Source organism: Ursus americanus, chromosome 2 (assembly GCF_024610735.1).
Source record: "Ursus americanus isolate L20-20 chromosome 2, mUrsAme1.1.p, whole genome shotgun sequence".
Taxonomy (NCBI): domain Eukaryota; kingdom Metazoa; phylum Chordata; class Mammalia; order Carnivora; family Ursidae; genus Ursus; species Ursus americanus.
In genome coordinates, this window is record NC_142128.1 from 42,413,637 (window position 1) to 42,439,827 (window position 26,191).

Here is a 26,191-nt window from a genome sequence, read left to right on the forward strand (position 1 = left end):
ATACAGACGGTCTCATCTGCATACAGACAGGCCTCATCTGCATATGCTCAGTGGGACTCTGAGAGCACATTCCGAAGTGGCCCGCCCGGCCCCTCCCAGCCCAGTGCTGGCATCCCTGTCAAGGGAGGGCCCCTACCCCTCCGGCCCCCGTCTGGGTCTGGGTCTTTCTGCTTCCAAAAGGCAGCCCACCCTCTGCAGCTCCTCTCGCACCTGCTGTGCCCGTGCCCTGCCCTTCCTTCCTTCCTGCCCAGCTCCTCCATCCTGTCCCAGCGCCTGCTCCGGCAGCCTCCTTTCCAGGCCAGGGGGCCGCCGGTGTGGGCAGAGGGCTCGCCCCAGTCCCTGGCTGCCTCCCCTATCCCGGACCCCCAACACCCACAGGATAAGGAGGTTGTGAAGACTGATGCTCTGGCTGGTGGGTGGGCAGATCCCCAGCAACTTCCTTCACGCTGACCCCAGGCCCAGACCCTGTCTCCATTCACCCCTCCACCCCAGAGCCGACCCAGGGCTGGGGGGCTGCCGGGGTCCTTGCAAGGCTGGACAGCAGGAAGGGTTCTGAGAGGAGGGCTGGGGACCTTAGAAGCACTGGCCAGGCGTGGGGAGCCCAGGCTAAGTCCTGGGCTCTTAAATAAGCCACACGGAGGTACAAACGGAGTGGCCACTTCCCTCTGGGACGCTGTCCTGGCAGGAGACCCTGGGGCTCCTGGCTACATTGGGGGAGCGGGGTCCACCATGCTGAGGGCCCTGGCTGTAGCTTTTTTCTCTCTGGCGTCCATTTCCTCTGTAAAATGAAGAGCAGGCCTAGACCAGGTGGTTTAATGTGTCCCTTTTTCCTGGAAATAGGGTCCAAGTGCCTAGCCAGCGTTCTGTGTGCAATTTCAGCAGATGCCAGGGTCCCCTGAGGTTCGTCTTGACCTCAGGCTAGGAGTCCTGGTCTAGGGACCTAAAAATGCTGTGGTCAGTGTTTAGATGGAAGGAGGGCTTGTAGACACATGTGCGTACACGCATACGGAGTATCCCAGGGAGGACACGGGGCCGGGGCTTGCCTTTTGGAGAGGAGGTGGGTGGCTGGGGACGGGGTGGGAAGGAGACATACTTTGCCTTTTGTGCTGTTGGAAGTGCACCATGCTTCCCATCTTAAGGCTTTTTATTTAGAAAGATTCCAGGTTTCAGAATATAGCTCTGTGGGGGGGCTATGGCTAGATGAGAGGAAGAACTTTTTAGAGGGTGATAGAGATCTTAAACGATGCTAGCAGTCTGGACTCCAACACTTTCCAGCAGGAGCTCTGTAGAGTGCGAGGGGCCTATCTTTCGGGGGAGCACGTTGGATACAGATGTGTCACGGGGGAAATGGGGTCAAGAGCACAGTGCCAGTTCCTTCTTACCGCGGGTCCCCTGCCCTCAGGTTCCCACCCGGGTCTTGTTGGGAAGTCCTACCTGCCGTCTAACCTGAATCCCTTCTGCTAAGTATATTCCTCCCTGTCTGTGTCTACTGAGGAAGGACAGAGGAAGCAGGAGTGGGGGCTCTTTCTCTGTGGTCTGTTCAAATGCAGGAGGACATCTGTGAAGAAGGGTCCCTTTGTGGAGGAGACAGAAGGCCACCCAGGGACGCCCGCACAGGCACTCCGGGCAGCAAGCCCAGCCCCTCCCTCTCTCTTGGTCCTTCCAGGGTTACCTCCTCAACTGGGGGCATCTGCCCATTGCTCTGAGTTGGGCCTGGCCAGAGCCCAGGTGGCATTGCCAGGAGCCTTGGGAGAGGTGGAAGGAGCCAAGGTCTTCAGTCCCCACCCCACCCCCACAGGAGGGAGTTGTGTCTTCGTGAGGCTTCCCTCTTCTGCTGCAACGGTGGCCCCCACAGCAAGGGTCTCTCAGGCGGAGCCCTACCCTCCCAACGCCACCCAGGTACATCACGACCACCAGGACTGGTTCAACGTTCAGGAGTCTTTATTAGACACGAGATGGGACCTCCATCTCAGAGGACTGTCAGCTCAGACGACAGAGGAGGGACCGGGATGGGCCAGGTGGACAGCTACAGACACAGAGCATGGGTGGAAAGAAGTCCTCTCCCCAGTGGTTCTGGATGAATGGGCAGCCCAGGCTGGAGCCAGGCCTGGCCACTTCCATCCTGCTCAGAGGCTTCCTGGAACAGCCAGTCAATTGCTAGAGTTTAGCGTCATCCCTGGGTCAATCCAGGAGGGCTTCTCAGAGGGAGCCTACGCCAACTGGGTGAAATAGGTCCTTCTTTTTGGTCTGAAAAGAAGTGTCAAGAGTGAAGAAATTTCTCTTTGGATGGAGACCTTGGCAGGAGGCAGAGGACAGAATTCCAGCGAGAGTGTGCAGCAGCCCTTGGGGCTCTCCTCCACCAGAAAGGCAAGGTGCCGGGAGGCCCCATGACAAAGGGCTGAGTCTAAGCATCTCTTCCAGGAGCTCTACCCAGGGCCATGACAGGACGGGGACCTCAGATCTGCAGCAGGTGAGAGCTGAGGCAGTGGCCAGGGGACTTGGCTGAAGGTGGGGAATGTGCTGCCCTTGGCCAAGGACCAACCTGGGAGGATTCAGGTGACTTCTGCCGCAATTGTAGCCTCATCCCCGGTCCTGTCTTCACCCACAGGGACGGTTTAGCATCCCTGTGGCTTCGCCCCTGAGCACGTGCTGCGAGGCCCCGCCCATCTGCTCCTGCCCCTCAGTCACTCCAAAGCCTGTTAGGAACCTGTCCTGTGGAAGCCACAGGGGAGGGAGGCAGCGTGTGCAGGGGACCCACCAGGCCCCATCTGAAGCCCAGCCCAGCCCAGCTCGCTAGCCCGCAACTCTGGGCAAGTCCCATGTCCTTCGTCGGGCCCCGATTGCCCCTTTGCAAAGTGGGGGACAGTACCAGCCAGTTTCCAGGCCTGTTGGAAGACTGATGGAGAATGTGGCTGAGAGGGGGCTCGCATGGGCAAGCGGGTGCCCAGCCCAGGCAAGCTCCCTCCTTCCTGACGTAGACCGAAGCGGAACCTAGGAACGAAGATCAGCAAGGGCTGCACGGAACTCTGGTACCGGGGCACTACTGTGCGCACGGCGCCCCTCTCACGCCCACAGGACTGGGGGGCCAACAGCGTTGGGAGCCCCTACAGTGCACCCCATCTGACTTCTCCAAGGGCTTTAAAATCTGAAGAGACTCTCCAGAAGAGGAGGGATCTGAGTCACGCCCCGTCGCAGCCCACCTCCGCTCAGACCAGATGGTCCAGCCTCACCTTCCCCCTGCCCTCAGTTCTCCACCCCATGACCCCAGACCTGGCCTTTACAGGCCGCTAACCTTGACTGGGGGAACTGTGGAGGGGTGGGGATGGCGTCTGCCCCACCTCTCACACTAGTAGCTCCCCAAAGATAAGGACACCCAAAGATAAGATCTCCCTCAAACCCAGGTTCCTTGAGGCCCTGACTTCCCTTGGCCCTTGTCCTGCCCTAGCTCCCAGAGGCCCTGAGGTGAGCCGGCCTCTCCTTAGCACCCCAGCTGAGTCTGCATCCCACCCTCTCCCTCCATGGCTCACTGTTGGCATTCCTGTGCTCAGATCCTCAGCCAGCCTGGGAGCCCCACGAGCCCCAGGCTGGCTGGCCTTGGGGGACAACGGAAGGGAAGGTGTGTGTCGAGGCCTGGGGAGGGGTAGTGGGTGAAGCTCAGAGCAGCACCCCCCACCCCGTGGGGGAGGAGGAGTCCAGATGGAGCCGCCGGACCGCCTGCTCCGCCCTCCCAGCCCAGACACAGATAGCCAGCATCTCCTAGCAACCGTCCAGTAGCAGGGGGCTGGGAAGGGGGGCGGGGAAACAATGATGTCGTAAATCATCCCCAGCCCCTCCCTGCCAGCCTACCCTGCCTCAGTGGAGAATGGCCTCCTTTCTCTCTCCACCTGCCCCTCATTCAAGATTCCCCCAGCAAAGCTGGCCCCTGCTCAGTGTCCCTTCGGGATGCCCCTCTGGGTCAAGGTGACCATTCTCTGCTTTCTGCTTGAGCTCCAAAGGGAGGGGGTCCTCACCATCTCAGCATCTCTCAGGGACCCTGTCAGAACCTCCCTGAATGGCGGGAGCAGGGAGACTGCCTTCCTAGGGGACACCCCCCCCACACACCCCCTGCCAACACTGAGGGCCTGGGAGACCATCACATTCCAGTGGCCTCTGGCTCTTGCTTCTCTCTTTGGGTAGGGATGGGGGCAAGGAAGGGGAATTTCAAAGCATTTCGTGACACTGAGTCCCCTTGTCTAAACAAGATTTTATCTTTATTATTATTATAAGTAGGCTCCCCACCCAACATGGGGCTTGAACTCATGACCCTGAGATCGAGAGTCCCACACTCTACTGACTGAGCCAGCTGGGCACCCCTCTAAACAGATCTTAGACTTGGGTCCCCAAGTCTCGAAGGGGCACTGGGACGTCAGCAAGCTGGCCAAGTCTGTTTCCCTGTGCCAACAGCTGGAGTCCAGGAAGCCCAATGAAGTGACCGTAGCCACGTGCCAGTTTGCTCCTTACCTCTCAAAGTAGCACGTCAAGCCACAGGCCGAAGAACGGGGCTTCAGTACAGACCAGGGTTAGACACGGGCCAGGACTTCCCGAGAAAGGAATGTGGGATCATGGAATTTCCTGGTTGGAAAGAGGAAAAGCCTGTCACAGAAATAAGAAACTGGGTGGGAACCGTTTGCGCTGATCACGTGAGTGGTTGCTCGGCCATATTAAGTAACACACAGGGAGTATTCTGCACAGAGCCTGACATACGGTTGGCTTCCATCTTGGCTATTTTTAAAAAATCATGTTAATCTTAATTTTCATGGGATGGCAGGAGGAAGGGATCAATCCCTGGAGACCTACCTCCCATCCTCCGGGAACCCCACGGGAAGATCCGGATAGGAGGTAGTGCCCAGAGTACAAGATGGCAGCCAATTGCTATGGCAACCACAGCAGAAGGAGTCTGGTTGATTGGGGGGGCAGCGCTGGAAAGCCAGCTGGTGCCAGATGGACAGAGCCGGCAGAAGGTAGCCCTGGCCGGGTGAGGCTCGTGCCCCGGTGCCCAGGGCTCTCCCTCCATATGCCAGCCTCAGCCTGGCCCTTCCCCGCAGGCCCACGGGCTGTACCACTATCTGTGGGCGATGATGCCCAAACCACTCCCCCTCCCAGCTCTTGCTTGTACAACAAGGAATGGCCGCTTACAGACAAAAGACCCTGCTGCTCAGAGGCTCTCTGGCCGGTGGGCTGAGGGATCTAGAGAAGTGTGAATGGAGCTCCCTCCCAACAACGCTGAGGAGCGTCACGTTGGGGACGGGCGGGAGTCCGCACAGCGGGCTTGGTGGCATCATCTGTAGACGCCACCGAGGGCCCCAGTGTCCCGCGAGCGCGCCCACGGAGAGCCCTAGGGTGGGGCTGCAGGGCTAGGGCGATGTGGGGGAGCTTCAGCCCGGCACCCCCAGGACTGCTGGACAGTGTTTACACGGGGCCAGCGGGAAGGACAAAAGAAGCCACGGTCATGGAGTCCACCGTCCAGGTGTGAAAGATGTTCGGTGGCCGGAGACCACGAGAGCTGCAGCCACACTTCTCAGACAGGTCTCCATCACGGATCGCACCCAGTGCCTCACCCTCTGCCCCAGCGATCACGCCCTCGCTTCTGAGCCATGGAAGCCTTCCCTGACCATTCCCACCTACCTGCAACGGCCCTTCTAACCCTATGTCCCTTTTAGAATTAGCACTGGACATCTGCATACGGCCTTACAAAACACCCTCGTTCACACGGACCCATCTGATCCCTCAGGACAACCGTGGAAGGAAGTTAGGATCCGAAGACATTAAGTGACTTGCCTAAGGTCACCTAGCTGGTAAGAGAGGGAAGCCAGGGTTTGCATCCTGACCAGCCCGTCCGATTCCAGGGTCAACAACCGAAACCTCCTTCTGTTGTCCGTCCTGTGGATGGAGCCCTTCTACCAAATCTGTGGGCAAGCCTTGAGCTGACATCCTGCCTGCTGTCAGCACCTCAAACCCAAACATTAATTAGAAGGAACGGTGTGCACAGGGACGCGTGGGTGGTGGGAAGGTCTGTCCACCCTACTGGTCAGCAGTAAGTGACACGAAGACCAGGCAAGGAGAGAAACTTCTCCTGGGGGGTCTCAGGCAGACTTGGGACTCTCTTCTTTCCTCCCTCCCCACGCAGCCCTCCCTGGGGGAGGTGGGGAGGCCCTGTGCAGGAGCTGGGAAGCACCACGGAAGGGGAGCTATGGCTTGGGGAAAGGGGGCTGGAGGGGCCTGGCAGGATGGGGAGTTACAGCGGGAAGAAGGCCAGCAGCAGGGCCTTGGTGCAGGGGGCCTGTGGGGCCTGATGGGATCATGGAGAGGAGCCTGTCCTGAGCCTGTCACCATGAGAGCCTGGCCAGATCTCAGCTTCTCCATTTCCTTCCCGGGTCTGGTTAAAGCTGGAGGCTACCCCTCAGCCCTCCCCTCCTCCAACCCCCTTCTACCCGCCCCCTGTGGGCCCTGGGAGCTAAGCCCCCTCACCTGACAGAGCCACTTCCATGGCCACTCACAGAGAAGCCTTTGTGCAGAGGCTGGGCCTGGGGGAGGGGCAGGTGCGGCACCCCCACTCCCCTCCCCACCCCAGTGGCCAGCAGCAGTGCCTCACCTCCTCGGCTGCCTCTCCAGCCTCCCTTAGCCATTGTCCAGGAGGGATCCCCTCAGAGCCCTGGCCCACCCCCACTGCCCACCCTGTCCCTCACCTCTTCTTCCAGGGACTTTCCAGGACCCAGTGCCCTCTCTGCTCTTCACTCCAGTCCCCAGCTGCCCGTCTTCCTTGCTGACCCCGGGGCACCAGTGCTGGGCACCAGCCCTGGCTTCTCCACCTCTCCTCCCAGAGAGCTCCCACAAGCCTACCCATGTGCAAGAGGGCATGCGAGCGGACAGTGGGGTGAGGCTGGGGGGAGAGGCAGCGACCCTTCCTCAGGTGGCTCCCAGGCCTTAAACATGTTTCTTCATCTGCAGAACTAACCAGAAGCCTATGAAACGTCCAGCTGGGCCCTGGGCTGAGTGGGCAGCCGGATGCAGTGTCCTGGTCCTTCCCGGGAGTGGTCATGTGCTGCCCCCACATCCGTATCCCGCTCCCAGCATCTCTGAGGCTGTCAGCTAACTCCCCAGTGCCCCGTCACATCCAGCCTCCCTGGTGGGGCCCATGTCCCATCTCCTCCTGGCCCAGAGTTCCCCTAATGGACAGTCCCATCCCCTGCGTCCACTCTCCACCACCCACATCCTCAGAACTTGGACTTGATGACACTCTGTTTACCTTTTATCACCTTCACCCCTCTGTCTTACCACCTCTCCTCTGGCCCCTCCAGGAGGCCCTCCCTAACTGCCCTTCCCCGCACCCCTGCAGCACCCGGCCCAGGTGATTCCCCCGTCCTGTGATTCTTGGGTGTCTGCCCTCCCTGCGGGACCGCTAGCTCCTCAGAGCAGGCCTGGATCCCACCTTCATCTTTGGCATGGCCCCTGGCACATGGAGACAGGGCGAAGGAAAGGAAGGTGTGGGTGGAGGGGCGCTACAAAGGGGGGAGATGGTCCTGATGTGAGTGGTGTGGAGGGGGAGGGCCTGCTCCCGACAGGACCTGAGGGCCTAGGAGTTTGGTGGAGACAGGGTGGCAGGAGCCCGGCCAAGCCAGAAGCAGGGCTGAGCCAGTGAACGTCTGGACCCTGGACAGCATCTGGGGAGCGGCCACCTTGCAAGTTTTGGGGGAGGTCAGCTTATGCGTCACTATGGAAGCTGAAAGCATGGGAGCCCTCCCGGCTCTCCTTGCAGCTCGGGCCTGGGCGTCCACAGTGCAGGTGCACCCCTCCAGCCTCTGCCTCAGGAGCTAAGGACAGGAGCGCAGAGAGTAGGTAGGGGATGGATCTGGAGTTCAGAGAGCCCACAACCAGTGAAGTGGGCAAGCGTCTAGAGCCCCACGATGGCTGAGGCTGACGTGAGACACTAGCAGGGCTGCAGAACCCTGGGGAGCACTCATGAATGGGGACCTGGCCAACCTGGGCTGAGGACCGAATAAGCAGAAGCCAGAACACATAAGCAAGGGTGTAACAGGAGAGCCAAAGGCCACGGGAGCAGGCAGGACGATGCCAGTAGGAAATGCTCTGCAGGGGTCGCCCCGCTGAGCAGGGGGCCCCAGGGACGGGTGGGCCAGTGGAGGCGCTGTGGATGTCCATCGGGGGTGGGGGGTGGGTGGGCAGCTTCAGCAGAGTCTTGAAGATAGAAGCCAGACTGCTGGGCTGGGCAGAGAAGACTCGAAGCTCAAGTACACAGTAGCCCTTGAAGGCCCCAGAGAGATCCTCCAACTGGCAGGTGGTCCTGCCTACCCACCACTTACCCTCTCCTTCCTCCTGCTGAGATGCCCAGTTCTGACCCCTCCAGGATTTGTACATCAGATCCTCGGCCAGGTCCTCTGACCACCGGCGCTCACCAGGGGTCTGGAAGGAAATGGGAGCCCTCTCTACCAGCCCTGCTCCTATGCCAGGCTCCCACTCCTCTGGGGCAGCCATGCCCCATCCCTCCCACCTTCCCTCTCTCCCGTCCTCTCTTCCCAATTCCACAAGCAGGAAGACTTGACCACGTTCCGGTCGGCCACCAAGGGCTTCCTGTGGCCTCACCCCGTCCCCCCGCCATGTCCATCCACCTGTCAGAGGTGGCCATCTTAGGGGCACCAGCTGCCTAAGATGGCAGCCTCCCTCTCCTCTGCTTCCGTTCCCACAGCATTGCCTCCTACCGCTGTCTCTCTCTTTCTGAAGCCTGAGCCCAACAAGGTGGGGGGCCAGGCTGGGGAGCCAAGGCCGGAGGAAGCAAGACAAAAAAGGACAGAAAAGCCGGCCCCTTGGCATCTCTCTTTGGCATCTGAGTCCAGCTCAGGGAGGGACAGCAGAAGGGAAGAAAGAAAGTAGTGTGAGTTTTTATTTCTGTCCTCTTCCTGCCACCTCCCCCCCCCACACACTTTGATGAAAACAAAATCTCTCCCCTTTTCTCTCTTCTCCAACCCCCTCCCCTTTTTTCCTGGCTCCAACCATGAGCCTCCTGGAATGCAAATGAGTTGTATTATGCAAATGTATGCAAATCAGGCTTAACGAGCGGAAGGAGGGGGCAGAATGCTTAATGAGTAATGGCGGAGGGTGCAGATGGAGGGGGGCAGAAATGACCCCCTCCTCTTCTCCTGTTCCCACAGCCTGGAGGCTAGCTGGGGGTGGCAGGGTGTCCCTCACTTCTGGGAAAGACTAGAAGGTCAAGGCCTCTGTCACTTGAGCTGAGAAGGCCCAGGGTGGCCTGGGCTGTAGGTCAGGGACAGGAGAGCTTGAGGGCAGAGAGGGTTAAGTACAAGGGACTCCTGCTCACTCGCACAACCTTCCCAGAGTCTCTGGATGCACCAGCCTCTGCCTGGACAGCTCGGCTCCAGTGCTGAGAAGAGGGTGAAGCTCATGCATGCCGAGGCTTGTGCATCAGAAAGGAGGATTCCCAAGGGAAGATTCCCAACCAGACCCAGGTTCTTCCTGGGGGTGGGGGTGAAAGCTGTCTCTCTTTGTGCTTAGGAAGGTGGGGGTTGGGGCAGTTGCCATGGCAACGTAGCATGGAACACCCACCTCCCCAACATCCAGCCCCAGAGGACCTAAGAGTTGGGGGGGATAATAGATTGACACCCCCTGATGCCCCCACCACCTGGCACTGCCAGCCGGAGATGGCGGCATCACATCCGAGAGAGAATGGCCCCTTTGTTTCTGGGCTCCCGGTGTTGGAGAAGCAGGCCTGGGCACACAGAAGGGCCTTTCCCAGGCCCTGTTCCAGTTTGCGTGACTCTTGCTGGCCTCTGGAGACTCCTCGTGGCCATCCGCTGGCCTCTGTGCCCTGGCAGATGGCTGCCCCCTTGCCTTTTCTCCCATGGGCTCGCCAGCTACTGCTCGGTATGCTTTCCCCTGAGCTTCTGTCTGAGACCTTCCCTCCACACCTCTGCGGACAGACAGAGAAGCTGGTCCCACCTCCTCCTGGCTTGTGTGGACCCCTCGCATGTCCACACATACATTCTGGCCTTTTTTGTGCAAGAACAACCTGTGAACCCTCTCTACAAGCATTAGGCCTGCTCCTCCCAGGCAGGGAGGCCCCCACAGGATACATCAGACACGGTGGGCAGGCCAGCCTGGAGTTAGAAGGCTGCAGCTCGGCATCTCCACTACTCAGCGGAGTGACCTTGGACATAACTCTTCCACTCCTGGGAATCTGTAAAATGAGGGATAGAGGGCGGAGGCTCATTCTAGCTCTGCCTGATCTCACAAGAGCTTCGGTTCAATCCTTCCTGAAATCTAACTCTCGTCCTCCCTGCTGCGGCCGCAGCCCCTCACTCAGACTCCCCAAAGAGGACAAACACAGTTTCCTGAAGATGGAATGCCAACTGCCCTCAGCCTTTTCCTCTTCCTGAGACTCCACAGCTGCCTGCAAACAATTCCCACAGATTACGCGATCTAGAGACAGATAGAAGGCCCCCCCACCCCTCTGTTTACTCACCGCCCGGGAGCTGTCCGTGGTGCTGGACGCGCGGCTCTGGCTCACGCGTGGGGGAACGAGGGCGGGAGGGTGTTGGAGCACCCTCCCGCCCCAGGTGAGAAGCTGAAGGAAGAGAAGAAGCAGAAACATTTGGAAACTTGTAAGTAAAGTGGCAGATCTCCCTGAAGAAAGTGTCTCCTCTCTGAAGATATCCAAATCGCAAATCCGACTTCCGGGGGACAGGGGGAGAGCCCAAGAGCCAGTGCAACTCTGAACCCCACACCTCTCCATCCCTAAGGACATAAGAGTCCTAGGTTAGCTCAGTCTTCATCTGGATCCTATCTGGAAATCCGCAGGGAAACAGGGTCACAGTTCCTGCCCCTGGAAAAGAGCTCAGGTTGAGGTAGTTGACGGGGTGGAGACCTCTAAGTTCCACCCTAAATTCTATGGTTCTCACAAGGAATTTAGTGACAATGATGAGAGGTACACAGGGGCAGATACACACCCACCTGACAGTATTACAGACTTGGATAGCTGGAGAGGAGAGGTAGGGAAGACAGGAAAGGGCATGGTGCGTGCCTGGGTGCATGCGTGCCTGTGTGTCTGTCGTGCAGGCAGAGAAGTAAGCCTGCCTCAGTGCTTCTTAACCCTAGCTGCACATTAGAAATACCCAGAGAACTTTTAAATGATGCTGATACCTAGGCCTCATCCAGATACTCTGATTTCATTGGTCTGGAACTAGACCCAAACATCAGTATTTTTTTTAAAGCTCCCCAGGTGATTAAAGTGCATAACCAAGTCAAGAATCACTGGTCTGGAAGAAAGCACCTAAGAAAAAGTACAGAGGTTAAGCCTGATCAGCTGGAGGAAGAGGCAAAGCTAGGGCCCCGAAGAAGTGGGGAATCAATAGGGAAGAGAAGGACAAGCATCTAACTTCCCTCTCCTGGGAACTCCTGGTGGCCCCGGGCCTGATCTGGATAGGAGACTGACTCAGGTGTTGGGCTTGTCTCTTCTGTGCTGTGGAAGCTCAAACTATCTCAATGACATCAGCAATGAGATGAACTGTCTCCCCACCTCAGTTTCTTGTGCAGAGACAGGGCATGGGTGCAGTGATCCTGAGGGCATGCTGCTCCCCTTCACCCAGAAGGTCCCCAGGGAGGCAGCTGTAGAAGGTAAACAGCAACAATGGTCTCTTTCAGTGTCCAGATTCCTACCCTTCAGTCCAATTAGCAGACACGGCAAACAGCAATTCAGCTGCCTTCAGCCGCTGTCATAACAAACTCAGAGCAGCCTTAATGGGGGGATTAGGGCAGGAGGAGGGGGGTGTCACTCGGAGCCTTGGGAGAGCTTGGGTGGCAAGGAAGGGTTCCCCTTTCCTCTCACCCCTCTCCTATCTAAATATGCACCTACACACATTTACCTTTCATAATCCTGCTTCTCATTTTCCTCAAAGCTCTGAGAAATGTTTTCATGGTTTTGTCTACTCCTTCCCTCCAGTGATGTTAAAGCATTAACCTAAATGGGTTTTTCTCCTAGGGAAGTTGGCACACCCTGCCTTTGGATGAGATCGTGCCATAACCCCCCCGAGATCTCGGAGGTCTCAATAGCAAAGGAAAGAAGGTGGAAAGGTCAATCTGTGCCCAGAGCATTAGGGTGGGAATGAGGTGAAGAAATAAGCATCAGAATATTGCAGCTCCCAAACCTTGAGAAGGGCAGACTTCAAGCAGAACTTCCAGACCCAGAAAAAGGTAGAGGGGGCTGTGCTTCTCCGGTGGGTTACTAACCTGGGGAATTGATTTGGCAGTCAGGGAGGTGGGAGATCAGGAGGCAAGAAGAGAGAAAACATTTCTTCTTGAAGTCTCTCAGTGCCGAAGAAAACTCTGCACGCTGACAGGCAGGTCTCCGTTTGGTTTGTTAATTATACCTACTGCCTAAGGGGTCTTTTACCTATATAAACTGTGTTTTTAGTAATTCTATAAACTTAATGGAATAAGCTTGGAATCACCATCTACCCATGCCATATTTCTCTACCTACGTAAGTCACTTTACCAATCATAAGTATTCTACCAACAGGTGATAACATCTGTTAAGAAGAGAAAACACGATGGCCCTACTGCCCCATGGACTCCAGGCTCTTCCCTGAGCAGGCCTTTCCCCACAGCCTTCAGACACTGCCTATCCAGGTCCCCAGCAGTCCCTCCTCCACTGCAAAGCTGGAAAAGAAGACTTCCTCAAGTTTAAATGTGTTGAGGTCCTCAGTCATGAGCGTATCAAAGAGCTGTCCTTTTTTGCATTCTGAGATCAATCATATGCTTTCAGATCCAAACTGTAGCCGGAGAATGACTCTTTGCCCATAGATATCGTAACATATTACAAGATCTTTTACATAGAATTCTTTGTTTGCTCCATGTAACAATCCCAAGGGCACACATTCTTCCCCTTCCTTATGTAACATCCTGCTGAGGCTCAGAGATGTTGCAGTTGATAAGTGACAGCCCAAGCACAGACCTTGGTCCAGTCACATATGCTCTTTCCATTTCAGTCCCTCCCCAGGCTTGCTAACGGTGATGGTGCTTAGGACTGGGGAAAACTTTCAATGCCCCGAGTTGTGGAAAATCTGACCCAGGGTGAGGGTGTGAGTGATAATCAAAACTTGAGTTAGAAATTTAGGAGAAAATTGCCTTTAAATTCCTAGACTCAGAATTCAATAGGAAGGCATTGGAATGAGGGCAAGGGAGGAAAATGAGTGAAGAAACCCACTTAGAACTGGTTCCCAGTAGGAATGGGTGGATGTCCCAAGATCTGAAGAATAAAACTAAAAACTCGTGAACACCGAAGTGTGATGGTACCAAGCAAGAAATTCACTAACTGGTAACTGGTGAGGCCGTTGTGAGCCCCTTTCGAGCCAGCCTCCTCGCACCCCCATCCCATTAGTTTTCCTAGTGGGCTCAGCTGGAGGGGTGTCATGTGGCACAGAAGTTGGGGGAGGCGGGCGGCAGGACTCCGTGATATCACTGTGACGTCTGCGCTTGGTAAACCCTCCCAAACCCCAGAGTGTCTGTTTGTTTAGTGGATTTATACTTATGCATAGTCAGGCATCTCTGATCAGACAGCCAAGCCTCCTGCCCACCGTGGATCGATCACACACACACCCAGCGTCATGCCAGGTCACTCAGTGTCTCCCTCATGAGCAGACACAGACAGCTCCCAGCACAGTCTCCCATCATTCTCCTGACAGCCCTGCCCACACACCCACGCGCACGCCGCGTGTACCCAGAAGGCAGCACACGCTCCCCCAGCACGTCCCTCCAGGCCTCCACCTCCTCTCCCTGGAGGGGGTGCTTGTTCCGGAGGGTGTAAGCCCTCCACCCACCCGCTCCCTCCGGCCCTCTAGTCTCCTTTAGAGACCCAGTGGTCAGATGTGCTCATGGGGCCCCACGATAACAATATAAACCCACCGTGGTTAAAATATAAGCTCTAAATCTTATGTGGATGAGTCTCGGCAGCTCCCAAACATGCACTTCCAGCCAGCTGCAGGAGGAAGACTTAAAAAAAAAAAAAAAAAGGAGGGGGGCGCCTGGGTGGTTCAGTGGGTTAAGCCTCTGCCTTTGGCTCAGGTCATGATCCCAGGGTCCTGGGGTCGAGCCCCACATTGGCCCCCCTGCTCAGTGGGAGGCCTGCTTCTCCCTCTCCTGCTCCCCCTGCCTATGCTCTCTCTCTTTCTGACAAATAAATAAAATATTTAAAGAAAAAAAAAGCCTGTCTTTCTTGGTGCTTCTCCTGCTGGGATCACAACCAGGCCTGCGGCTCTCTTCTCACCTCTCCTGGGCCTTCCCTTTCCCCTGATGCTCCCTTCCCTCCCTCTCACTCATCCCTCACCCCCACCTTCTCTCTAGTCCTGCCCTGGGGGTTGAGACTATTCAGTGACATTAGCTTCGCACTGGGGTCTGTGGTTCCTCGTCTGTAAAATGGGGTTAATAGCAGCCACCTCTCAGTGTCGGAGCATCAGAGAGAGGCATGTAGACAGAGGCTGTTACCAGGAGGTACGGTGTGGTGTTAGGGATTCTTAGTCCTTGCCCAAACCTGCTCCCTTTCTCCCTAATCCTGCCTCCACTGCCTCCCTCCAAAAATACCAAATTCCAAACAGCTGAAAAAAGTGAGAGGCGGCTAATCTCTCCTTCCTCCAAACCTCTGAAGGGAGGAAACGTGTGTGCTCTAGGCTCTCTGAAGCCTGAGTATTTTAGTTTAGATTCCCCAATATTTCTCCCACATAATATATAATTGAATCATAATCTCCTAGCTATAAAAATCGGTTCCTGGAGTAAACTGTAAATTTAGGGTGCCTGGGTGGCTCAGTCGTTAAGCGTCTGCTTTCCGCTCAGGTCAGATCCCAGGGTCCTGGGATGAAGCCCCTTGTCGGGCTCCCTGCTCTGCGGGAAGCCTGCTTCTCACCCCCCCCCCCTTGTGTTTCCTCTCTTGCTCTCTCTCTGTGTCAAATAAATAACAATCTTTAAAAAAAAAAAAAGGAAACTGTAAATTTACGCAGGGAACCGGAGTCTATACAAGGTCATATTGTCCAGTTTTCCTGCCCTCTTCTTCTCCCCACACTCTGGGTGCCAGGTGGTGGGGGACGGAACGGGGAGAGGGAGTAAATGCAGTGGGGCTGCTTCTAGCTTTGCTACGTTTACTTGTATTCTACCAAGTGACTCTGGCCTGTCCTCCTCTCAACTGCACTGAAACACTTTTGCTTAAAATATTTAGGTCAGGCCAGATAAATGGATTCTTTTAAGAAAGGCCCTGATTAATCTAATTCTTTGCTTTCTCTGGGCAGCATAAATGCTAAGCTACAAATTCCTTTGTGTTTGAGCTCCTTGAGGCCATTTGCTCCTGGAGATGATTTCTCAGAGAGTGTGGATGGGATAGGAAGGGAAGGTGTCTTGAAAGACCCCAACTCAACCCATTTGGTCAGTGAAGACAAAGCTGGCATGAGAAGCTCTTCAGGACCCCAGACCCAGGTCCTGGATCAGAAAGAGTAAAGAAAATGGAACAAGGGAGCTGAGAAACAGTTTGCAGGCCCCTGCCCCAGAACCCAGCTGGTGCCTCCAGGTCTACCCCTACTTGTCTCCACTCTGCCATTCTCAGCTGCCAGCCCAGCTGGGTAGACCTACAAGGCTTCAGGGAGCAGAGGAAAGCAAAAACCCCTGGTGGGTTCTTTGCTCTTTCCTTTTCTCCCCCAGAGAAGGTCTGGGGAGGGGTCTCCCCAAAGCCTCCCTCCCCAGCAAGAGCTGTTTAGAGCCTGCGGGAAGCTGTTCATCAGCGCCCACGGGAGACGCCTGGACCGGGAGCCCTAGGCACTGTCCCAAATAACCTGCAACTAGCTTCCAACGGATCTCTGCCTCGGAGCACTTCCCCCGCAGTGGCCCATTCCGCGTTCTGCCCGGAAAAGCCCCGTCCTGAGGAGGAACCACCCTGCCCTTTTCTCGCCTCCTCCAAGCTCATGGGGAGCATCTGGCCTCCCTCAAGCTCATCGGGAGCACCTGGCTAACGTGAGCCGGGGCGGCGCCTCCTACCTGTGCGGACCCAGGTTGGGGTTCGGTCTTGAGGCCCGCGGGCCAGCGGCATCTCCTCTAGCCGGCACGGCCTAGGGGTCCTCGCGCCCCCAGACCCTCGTGTGGGCTTCCCCCGCCCGCTCAAGCGGCCAGCTTTCCCGGGGCCCTTTGCGCAGTGTATGGGGTTATTTTTACTTTCGGTTATCTAGCTTTATGAAGACTCCACACCACTCATACAGCTAGATAACCAAAGATAACAACCAACCCCGCCTCCTGGCTGCTGCCGCCGCCTCTTCCACGCAGCCTCCCGGCCGCCGCCGCCGCCCCCGGCCGCCCGCGGGTGGAGATGGGAGAGGGCACAGGGGTGGAGATGGGAGAGGGCACAGGGGTGGAGGTGGGGGCGGAGAGAGAAACGGAGTCCAAGACGGAAAGGGACCCCGAGCACAGGACACAGACACCACAGAGACCGAAAAGGGCGTGGGAAGGACGCGAAGAACGCGAAGGCCGGCGGCGTCGAGGTCCAGGGATCGCCCCCGGGCCCCAGAAGCTTCGAGCGCCTCGTTTCCCGCTCCCAGCCGAGCCAGAAGCGGGAGTTTCGCGGGTCCTTCCGCAGGAAGAGGGACTCGCGGGCTTTTCGCGCCACCCGGGACGACCGCAGGGACCGCAGCGGAGGCCTCGGCAGCCCCACGGGGTCCCCACCGCCCTCCTTTGCAAGCTGCAGGGCGCGCCCAACAGCCCAACCCTCTGCGTGGGAGCCGCGGGGACCCCCTGCTCGCAAAGGGCTGGAACGAGGGCGCTGACTAAAGCCGGGGGCACGCAGCGAATCGTGGGGGAAACCCCCCGGCAGCGTCCTGGCAGGGAACAGGAAATCCCGGCAACCCGGAGGGAGGCAAGCCGGTGCGGGGTGGACGCCCCCGGGGCCTCCCCGGCGCGTCTCGGGGAGAGAAGGAAAGGGCAAAGACCCCACCCGGGAGGGGTTCTCGGAAACACCCCCCCCCACGAGATGGGGCAGGCGGTGCAGGTGAGCCGAGTCCCCGGCCCCGCGGGACCCCTAGAGAAACGGCTTTGTACAAAGAGGTCCACAAAGCACCCAAGGCTGTGAAAATGGCCGGGGGTCCGAGGCGAGAGGGGCCCTAGCGTTTGGCGGGGATTCCGATCCGGAACGGGAATCGTCACGGAGGTCCCGGCAGCCGGGAGGAGGGTGTGGGTCTCGCCCGGCCCCTTGGGGCGGACGCGCAGGCACCTGGACGCCGAGGAGCTCGCCCACCTGCTGCCCCGAGCCGGCCAGGCCACTTACATCGAGCCCAGGGCGCGCATCGTGCTCTCCCGCGCGGTCCTCCCGGCGCGCTCCCGCCACGGAGAGCCGTGGCCCCGGGTCCGGGGTGCCAATGCTCAGCTGGCGCCGGGGTGGAGGCGCCCGCCGGATCTCAGCCTCAGCAGAGCCGAGGCGAGCAGGGCCGAGCGGGCCTTGCCTCCCCAGCTCCCGCCTCCGCCGCGGCCGCTGCTCTGGCCCGGGCGCGCTCCGGCTCCGGACTTTTCATTCATCCTTTCACGCTCCCTCCCCAGGCCAGTCTCCGATTGGCTCCGCCAAGTCTGACGTCACCGCCTCGTCTCCCAGCCGGCCCCGCCCCTCTCCTTCCAGGGAAGAGCTGGAGCGCGCAATTGGGGCGCCCCTCCCCCCCAGGAGCGGGGTGGGGGAGGAACTACTACCTCGGTGTGCTGACCCCCAGCCTCTCGCTGCCTCGCCCACCCCGAGGCCCTCCTGCCATCTCCCACCATTGTCATTTGTGGCTTTGATCTCCATCCTCACTCTTTTTGTTGGCCCTACATTTTCCATTTGGGCCCTAGGTATGTTGCACCAGGATGGGGGGGGGGCTCAGAGATATTAAAAAGAATCAGATAACTGGAGATTCTCCCCCTACCTGCCTCCTCTCCTCAGTATATTTGTGCTTGTCGTGTTCTGATCCCTTCCAGACTGGGATCCTAACCTTTTAGGACCGGCGGAACCTCGATCTTGCTGGTTTCCAACCCAAAACAGTGAGGGAAAGATTCTGGAAGTTAGGGACTCCTACCGGGAGACGCGGGGTCCGAGCGAGGCTGGACGTCCCTAGTCGCAGTGCAGAAACGGGAATATCTCCTGCACCTGCTCGCTACCCCAAGGCTCCAGGTGGGGGAGGCTGGTGGGTCCCAGCGGGCGTTAACCTGGGCAGCATCCGCAGATCCCACTCAGCCACGGAAGCCCCCCACCCCCACCGGTGGTGCGCCCCCACCCCGGCTCCATCTCCGGTGTCTGGAGAGCTGGGGTCATAGGGAGAAGGATGGCTCTCAGCAAGGTTTTAGGTTCCGTGCTTTCCTGACCTGGCTCCCCATCTGGTCCAGAGAATCAGAGTCCAGTAATGCCACATCCCAACCCCGGCAGCTCGCGGCCCTGCAAGCAGGATCCAGATTCTCACTGCCTGGCGGAGCTCTCCTAGAGAGCTGTGGGACCCTAGCTGAGCCTCAGTGTCCGCCAGGGAGTGTCCCAGGTCCCTAATTACCCCATCCCTCCAACCGCCCTACTCTCGGCCCCTTTTCTGAAAAATCCTACAATGTAGATACCTACAGCCTGTGTCTGCTTAACACGGGTGGATTCCTATCACCTGGGATCCTTGAACGCTGTGCCAACAGAGGTGCGCCCCTCAGTCTGCCAGCAGGCCCAGCCGGACTGTTCTATCCACTCGGGGTATTGCCTTTCTTCACCCTCTAAGACAAAGCCAAGCCTGGATGCTATTCCCCCCACCCCATTAGATGCAAGCCCCTGGCCAATGGGTTTCATTTTATGCACCCCCTTAAAGATTGGAGAATGTCTGAATAGTTGCTACACAATTGAGAGGTGGGAGACACTTTGAAATAGAATAAAGCCCAGGGGGCCTGCATTTCTCCAGGAGAACAGCAGTATGGAGCCTGGCTTCCCCAGGTCTCAGGGCATTCTCAGGGCTGTGCTTGCCACAGCTTCCCTACCCCCACCCCCACCCCACCCCCGTCAGCCTCCAGAGACTCTCAGGACCCTTACCCGAGGGAAAGGCTTTCTAGAAGCTTCTGCAGCATCAATTCTTTACTCTCTCAGAACTGGGAGCACACCAGCCGGCCGTGGGGAAAGAAGGAAAGAGACACATAGTGGTCACTGCCTACTTTCTCCCCTCCTGCCCCTTCCAGGTGCCCCTACAGCTCAGAAGCAAGCATTGGGGGAGTACTAGGGGGTCTGTTGCCCCAGTTCAGTTGCAGAGAAGTGGAATCCTCCCCAAACACTCTCCCAGACAGCCTTACCCTACCAGCATGCTGCTAAATGCATTCTGTAAAGGCACCCTCCATGCCAGGCCCCAGAGAGACGATAGTCCCCTCCAGCCTTTCCACTTCCAGCCTCCTAACCTCCTCAAATAATTCCAGGTACTTGACTCCTTACCCCTTTATAAGAAACCCAACACCATCCAGACATTCCAGCAACCCTGGATAGGGCCTACTCCTCTGCACACACCACCAACTTCCCCTACAAATATCCTCCATTTGCCCCCCACAAAGGCAAATGGTGGAGCACGTGGAGCGCACTCCCCCCTCCCTTTCTCCCCTCACCCAGGGCCCTGGAGGCCCGGGCCAGCAGGTGGGAAAGAGCTGGCACACTGGCCCGTCTGCTAGCCAATACCCTCCGCTTTCCTCTGTCACCAGTTCCAGCCAAGTCCCCTGCCCTCAGGGGCCCGAGCTCATCTCCACAAGCCCTTCCCCTGGAGCCACCCGGTGAGTGCAGGGAGAGGCCGCGGGAACAGCATGAACCTTCCTTCTCTTTCAGCCAGGGCTGTATTTTTGCTGGGGATGGAGGGGGCGGTTTAGACACAGAAAGTCTTCTTTGCCCAGTGGAGACACCCTCATCCCTATGGGGCAAAATCAGACTCAGCTGGACCTTCTCAAAAACTGGGGTCTGGAAAGAAATGGGTCCATTGGGCTTTGGGTGTGACTGCGCGAACAGCCTGAGCAGAGCCCTGATGTAAGGAGCCCCCGCAGGAGAGAATGGAGATCCGTTTACGTCGGAGTCACCCTCCTGGCCAGACTCCTGAGGAAGCAATTTTTTGTTTGGTTTTGCCTGGGCAGACGTGACAACCTGACCTCCCAGGGCTCCTGCTCAGGGATGGAGGCTAGTGGGGCCTCGGTCTCCGTTCCACTAAGCCGAGGAAGAGGCAGAAAACTGCCCACCGCACGGGGCTTGCTTTCTATACTGTTACTCTGGTTTTCAAAAGGACAGTGCGCCGAGGGGAGCCGAGGAGCCAGCCCTCCAGGCCAGAGGCAGCAGCACACATAGTGGGGTCTGGGGAATCTGGTACTATGCCTGAAACGTGGTGGGTGCCCAGGAAAGAGCGGTTAACAAGGGCAGGTGCCTGCCCGGCTGAGTTTGCCCTCGCGTGGACTGAGCGCGAATGGGTGGAGAACGAGGGTGTTGACAAAGTGTGTGTCTTGCGTGGGATCTGCGTGGGGGGGAGGGGAGGGGAGGGGAGAGGCATAGTGATCGACGGTGTTGTGTGTTAGTGACTAAGGCAGTTCCTTTGACCACAAGAGACCCTTGTACTACCTAGAATTGGATGCAGCAGGCCTGAGAGAGGCTGTCAGCTGGAGGAAAATGGGTGCATTAGGTCTCCCTTGTGCTTGGCTGGCCAGCCTCAGTCTCCCCAGGAAGGCCTCCACTGGAGCCCACAGCACTCGCGGTTGAGGTCGGTGTTCTAGAAAGCCACGGCCTGCAGACCCCACCCCAAGTCCTTCTGGGGAAATTCTGGGGTACTGTGGGGAGAGCCCCTCAAGTCCCCGGTATTGATCTGAGTCTGCAAGTGTCTCCATTAGCTTAGAGTCTGCCTTCTTTGCCCGTGCCTGTCCCCACCCCCATCCCTACGTCCTGATGCCCACCCATTGTCTGTGCCTGAAGAGGCCCATGTACAGGAAAACATGGCCTGAATGACGCTCTCAGGATGCAGCTTTTGGACAGATTTTTATAATTTGGGTCCAAAATACGTTTTGGCATTAGGCCACTCTCTTGAAACATACAGGTAATTAAATAAAAAACATATTTTTTCTTTGTTTCAATTATCAGATTAATTTGTTTTGAAGATACAGATGAAAGCTGCATTTGGAAGAGGGTGGGTTCAGGTCTTTATTTCTGGCTTCTAAGGGTATCATTATTATGAACATTATCACACATTATTCTTTTGCTATAGGACACTCGCATTGTCTGTGGGATAGTGACGCATACAAGCAAGAATTGGCAATAAAAAAAATTGCTAAAGCCGTGAAAACAATCTGTCTATCTCCATAGGGGCAGAGGAGACTAGAGGACATGGGGACAATCTGGAAGACCTTGTCCCTGGGGATGCCACCCTTCCCTCCCCAAAGAGTGCTTTTCTCCTGTTGAGAGACCAGCCCGAGAATTCCTCAGGCCTCCGTAAGCACTGCCTCCCTGCCTGCTCCCAGTTCTTAGACCCAGACACCGAGCTGAGCGCCTGCCTCGGAGCCCCATGGAGGTGAGGACAAGGTGACGGAGATGGCAGAGGGCCTGCCCTCAGCAAGTGGGGAAAAGCATGGGTGTGCAAGGGCGCCGTGCACACGCGTGCAGACACAAACCTATGCACCGAGACAAATGCCACCCATGTCCACGGCACTCCCAACCTCTGCTTTCAGGGGCATGGCCCACACCCCCCCCAGGGCCTGCATGCTTCCCAGATCCCCACTCACCACAACCCACCCCACTCTCCTTTCTCACCTCTGTGGCCCAGGTATGGACATCCCTGCCCAGCTCTGCCCCCACCCGCCTCCTCCTGGGTCAACCAGCTGCTGCCCAGCCCTCAGCAACCTCGGAGAGAAGAGGAAGAGTCCCCTGGCTCGCCTTGGCCTCTCCTCCCTCTCACAGAGCTGGGTGCAGGGGGGACCTTTCGTTCCCACCACCAACAACTCCACAGGTCTTACTACCGTCAGAGGGGAGCACAGTCAGGGCCCCAAAGCTAGAAGAGGCCGGGTGGGGAGAACAGGAGAACACGGAGGGGATGCAGGTCCAGCTTCCCCCCAGCTGCCCCCGCCCTCGAAAGCAAACAAATAAGACAATAAATACCCTAAAAGCCAAGGTGGCCACCCGTGACGACACCAGAGGCGGGGTGTTGCTTCTTGGATGCCTGGCCCTGTCAGGGAGGAGAACGTGCAGGTTAAAGTGGCTCCGATTCTCTCCCTTGCATCCCCCTCTCCCTGCCGCCCTCCTCGGCCCTTCCCTCCTCCACAGGCCAGGCCGTCCTCTTCCCTTGCCAGAGCTCCAGGCAGCACCCGCGGCTGCGGGGGAGAGCAGCCTGGACGCCTGGACCGGCAGGAAGGCAGGGCCCCTGCCAGCCCCATGCTGCCTGGACGGCGCCCACTGCTCCGCCTCCCACCTGTGGCCGAAGCTAAGGCGCCTGGCCCTTCTGACTTGAACCTGGAGAAGTAGTTCCTTGCCCAGGGGACACTCTCTCCTCACAGATCCCCGCGGCTCCTGCTGGGGCAGAACGAGGGGTCTGGGGGCAAGGAGACAGGTTTGTCTGTCTCGATCTAACTGCAGCGTATCAGTAAAATGCTCTGCATGGAAGGTATGGCCAACCCTGCTAGGTCTCTAGCTTTCTCACCCCGTCATCCTCGAGAGCAGACCCCGGAGCTGCCAACGCACCCCCCATCCTCTCCTTCTCCGTCTCACATACACAAAAGGTGAGAAGTGAGAATACAAAGCAGTTTTTTACATGTGAATGTTGGGTGTGGAACCAAGTCTCAATATTGTATAGTCTCGCCTTCCCGGTATTTTGCTTTCAGGCTAAATTTTGATTTAGGGGAATGACGTGGGTGACCCTGCTCCTGATGCGCTCCGAGAAGGAGAAGTGTATCCGCGTGTGTGCGGGCGTGTGCGTGTGTGAACCCTTCTACCCCAACTCAATCCACAACTGCTCCACCTTCTTTTTCCATCAGGAAGATCGTCTCCCTTAATGCAGAGGGAATCATAAAAAGGCAGGGCTGGGGAGCAGGCATAAGCCTTCCATCCCGGTCGATTTCTAGGAGGAGAGCTTCGAACGCCTCCGCCCCACTTCTCACGGCCACAAATGCCCACTCGCCTCCCAGCCTCTGCTCTGCCAGCACATGGGTCATAAAGGGGTGTCTCGGTCTGAAACGATCCTCGCGCCAAATAGGGCCGACCCCCCACAACTCGCAGACTGGATAGAAAATGGGCACAAACACAGCTGGGGGGGGGCTCTGACGCCTTCCTCCCCCCTCATCAAAAAGAGGCATGGGGTCCCTGGAGCAGCCATGCCTCTCCCTGCTGAGCCCTGTCCTACCCAGGCCGGGAGCACGGTGACAAGGACCGCACCCCAGGAGGGATGGAGCGTGTGTGCACGTTTGGTGACTGGCAGCCTCCGCTTCTCCCAGAAATCTGCCTGGGGGACCAGAATTAGGCTTCAGGCCTCCAGCCCCCACTGCCCCACAGGGGTCCCAGCCGGCCTCCCAGAAAGCCCTGTGCGGTGGGGGCAGGAGTGAGAATGGAGCCTTCTCTCTATATCCCCCGGCCCTTCTTGAAAAGCAAGAAATAAAAACCAGCATCAGAGGGGGCTCGTGAGAGCTGCAGTGGGGCTCTTGCCCCTTCTGGAACTTAAGCATCTGGCCCCAACACCTCACTGGCCTGTCAGCTCCCCTGAGCCCCATTCCCACCTGCCAGCTCATGGGAAAAGCAGGAAAGAAGGGAAATTAGATTAGTCTAAATTCTATAAAATGCTTTCGGTTTTTTCCTAATTCTAGTCCCCACTTGTTTGGGAATGTGGCTCCTCCCTCGCCCCCAGCCCCCTGCCTCCTGCTCCTCCGACCTTGCCCTCCCCTAAGAGCTGAAGTCCCCTGGGCAGAGAGGACTAGAGGAAAGAGGTCAGGAGTCCAAATACAGAACCATCTTTCTCTTCCCTCCCATCCCCACTAGTCTTCCTTCCTGCCCCTCCTCTCGAAGGAGCATTAAGATGTTGGCCGTCTGGTGGAGAGAGGGAGGGGCGGATTAATAGGATCAGTAGCACCGTGACCCTAAAGCCCCCCAATCCCATTGACAAACTTGGTGAGCTGTCTCCTGTTGGCTGGGCCGGGGAAGGAGGGGACCAGGAGGCGCTCTGGGCTCTGGTGGTGGGCCGAGGGCCGCTGCCTCAGCTCGCTGCTGTGGGCGCCCCGGAAGCAGGAGGGGAGACCCCGCTCTGCTGGCTGCTCCTCCACACACATGCCCCACCCCTGCGGGTCACCCCTACATCTTTCATCTGCCGTTCTTTTCTGCGATTGTCACGCCCGCCTCCATTAGCCAGTGGGCAAAGTAGGGTGCCCCGACTGATTTTAGGGGATCCCATCCCACCCCAGCCCAGATGTCTGAGGGAGCAAGGACCCCTCCGAATGGCCACTCACCGGGCTTCTGTGAGGAGGAGAGCCGGCTCGGTGGCCCCTGCCGCTGGACTGCCTCGCTCCGGCTCCTGCCTCCTGTGGCGTGGGGGGGGTGCAGCTCCGGTGACGTAGCATCTGTCTGTCCATTCAGGAATTCCGCTTGCCTCTCTCTCTCTCTGGCTGCTCTCCCTGGAAGGCAGCAAAGAGGGGGTGCTGCCCCTGTCTGGAGACACCACGACCACCAAAATGACAGCCTGCCGGGAGGAAGCCCCCTCCCTTCCCGCTCCGAGGCCTGTGTGGGAAGGGGTCTTTGTCATGTCCTCTGTTCCCCACCTCCTCCTACTGCCTTCTCCAACCTGAGGCAGGAGGAAGGGGCTCAGGAAAGCTATTGTTCCTCCAGGCCACCCATATCCCCCAAGGAAGCGGGAGAAAGGGTGTGACAGACACGCACCGTCCCCAGGCTCCTGCCAGGTCCAACTGACCTTCGAACTTGAGATCATGGCTAGATGACGCATCCAGGATGGGGAGCGGAGTGGAGAAGGAGTGACAGAAAGGGGACACTTTGCCATCTCAGGGTGTCCCCGGGCCCCTTCCCAAGCCTCCCCCGGCCCCGGGCCCTGTCAGCTCCACGAATCACAAATCCACGTCCTAGTTGTGAAGGAGAAAGTGACACTTAGGAGACACTGTGCGCCCACGGTGGGGGCGGGAAGGCCAGTGCTTGGAAGTCTAGACGGGAGACAGGAGGGGTGGGACCGTGGATTCAAAGTGGGAGATAAATTATCTTGTTCTCAGAGGAGGGAGAGCCATTTGGGGGCTGGTTTCCAGGGCTGGGGTCCCGATATTTGCTGGACGCTGGGGCCCAGGATGGCACAATGGCCGGGTCCTCTCTGTCACCCCCACCCCCCCTCCCTCCCCTCCCTCCCACTCTTCCTGGCCGGCCTGGGAACTCAGTCTGAGCTCGACGTGACAGACAGCAGGCCTGCATGCTAATGAAGTTTGTCTCAAGTTCATTGTCAAAGCCCCCCCTTCCCCAAGGCCCCCTCCCCTCCTCTCTCATACACAAATCTCCCTCCAACTTTTGTCCCACAGACCTGGAGGCCACTTGAGTCCCTGCCGGCTCCCTCTCTGTCCCTCCCCCACTGCTTTCAGTGTCCCCCTGCCCATTACCTCCCTCAGCTGGGGTGGGGGCTCTCTCCTCTCCCTGGTGCCTTCCCAGGCACCTTCCGGCCCCGCGTCCCTAAGCTCTGAAAGGAGGATTCTGAGGGCTTAGGTCAGCATCCGTAGGCCTGGTGCTTCCTTCCGTACCGCATAGTAGGGAGACTGGGGGGGAGGTGGGGGAAGGCCAGACTGCCCCCCACTCCAGCCTCAGCTCCCCTCCCCTCATTCCGCCCATTATGATTATTTTGCTCTCCCCTTGATTACATCTGCTTCACTAGCTCAGAAATAAAGATCCTTTGAGACTAATTTTGCGCCCCCAGCTCCCCACCCCTTCCCTCCTCCTTTCCTCTAGGCCTGGGCTCCCTTTAGCTCCTTTCTCACCGGCTGGAAGACATTGAGCTCCTTGTCTGGGGGCTGGGGGGCTGATGGGAGGGGTGCCAGTGGGATGGAGGGGGTCTCTCCAACTCTGGGACGTGTCCAGCAATCCAAACCTGTCCTCCCTTTGTTCCTGCAAATCTCTTCACACTGTCCCCACCCTCTGGAGTCT

The 26,191-nt window shown here is 57.9% G+C and overlaps 1 long non-coding RNA gene across 5 annotated transcripts; it reads right to left on the reverse strand.

The window, feature by feature from the left end:
- Positions 1-1,923: 1,923 nt before the first annotated feature.
- On the reverse strand, positions 1,924-24,588 carry LOC123783478 (uncharacterized). Of its 5 annotated transcripts, none has more exons than XR_015721489.1 (6): positions 24,511-24,588; positions 22,181-22,247; positions 10,532-10,633; positions 8,358-8,457; positions 4,501-4,611; positions 1,924-2,991 (listed from the first exon to the last, which is right to left on the reverse strand). It is a non-coding gene; the product is annotated as an uncharacterized LOC123783478 (long non-coding RNA). The 5 variants fall into 5 exon arrangements; XR_015721490.1 differs by lacking the exons at positions 22,181-22,247; positions 24,511-24,588 and adding an exon at positions 17,357-17,554 and having other exon boundaries at positions 1,924-2,712; positions 2,870-2,991; XR_015721492.1 differs by lacking the exons at positions 22,181-22,247; positions 24,511-24,588 and adding an exon at positions 17,357-17,554 and having other exon boundaries at positions 1,924-2,712.
- Between the last annotated feature and the right edge of the window lie 1,603 nt (positions 24,589-26,191).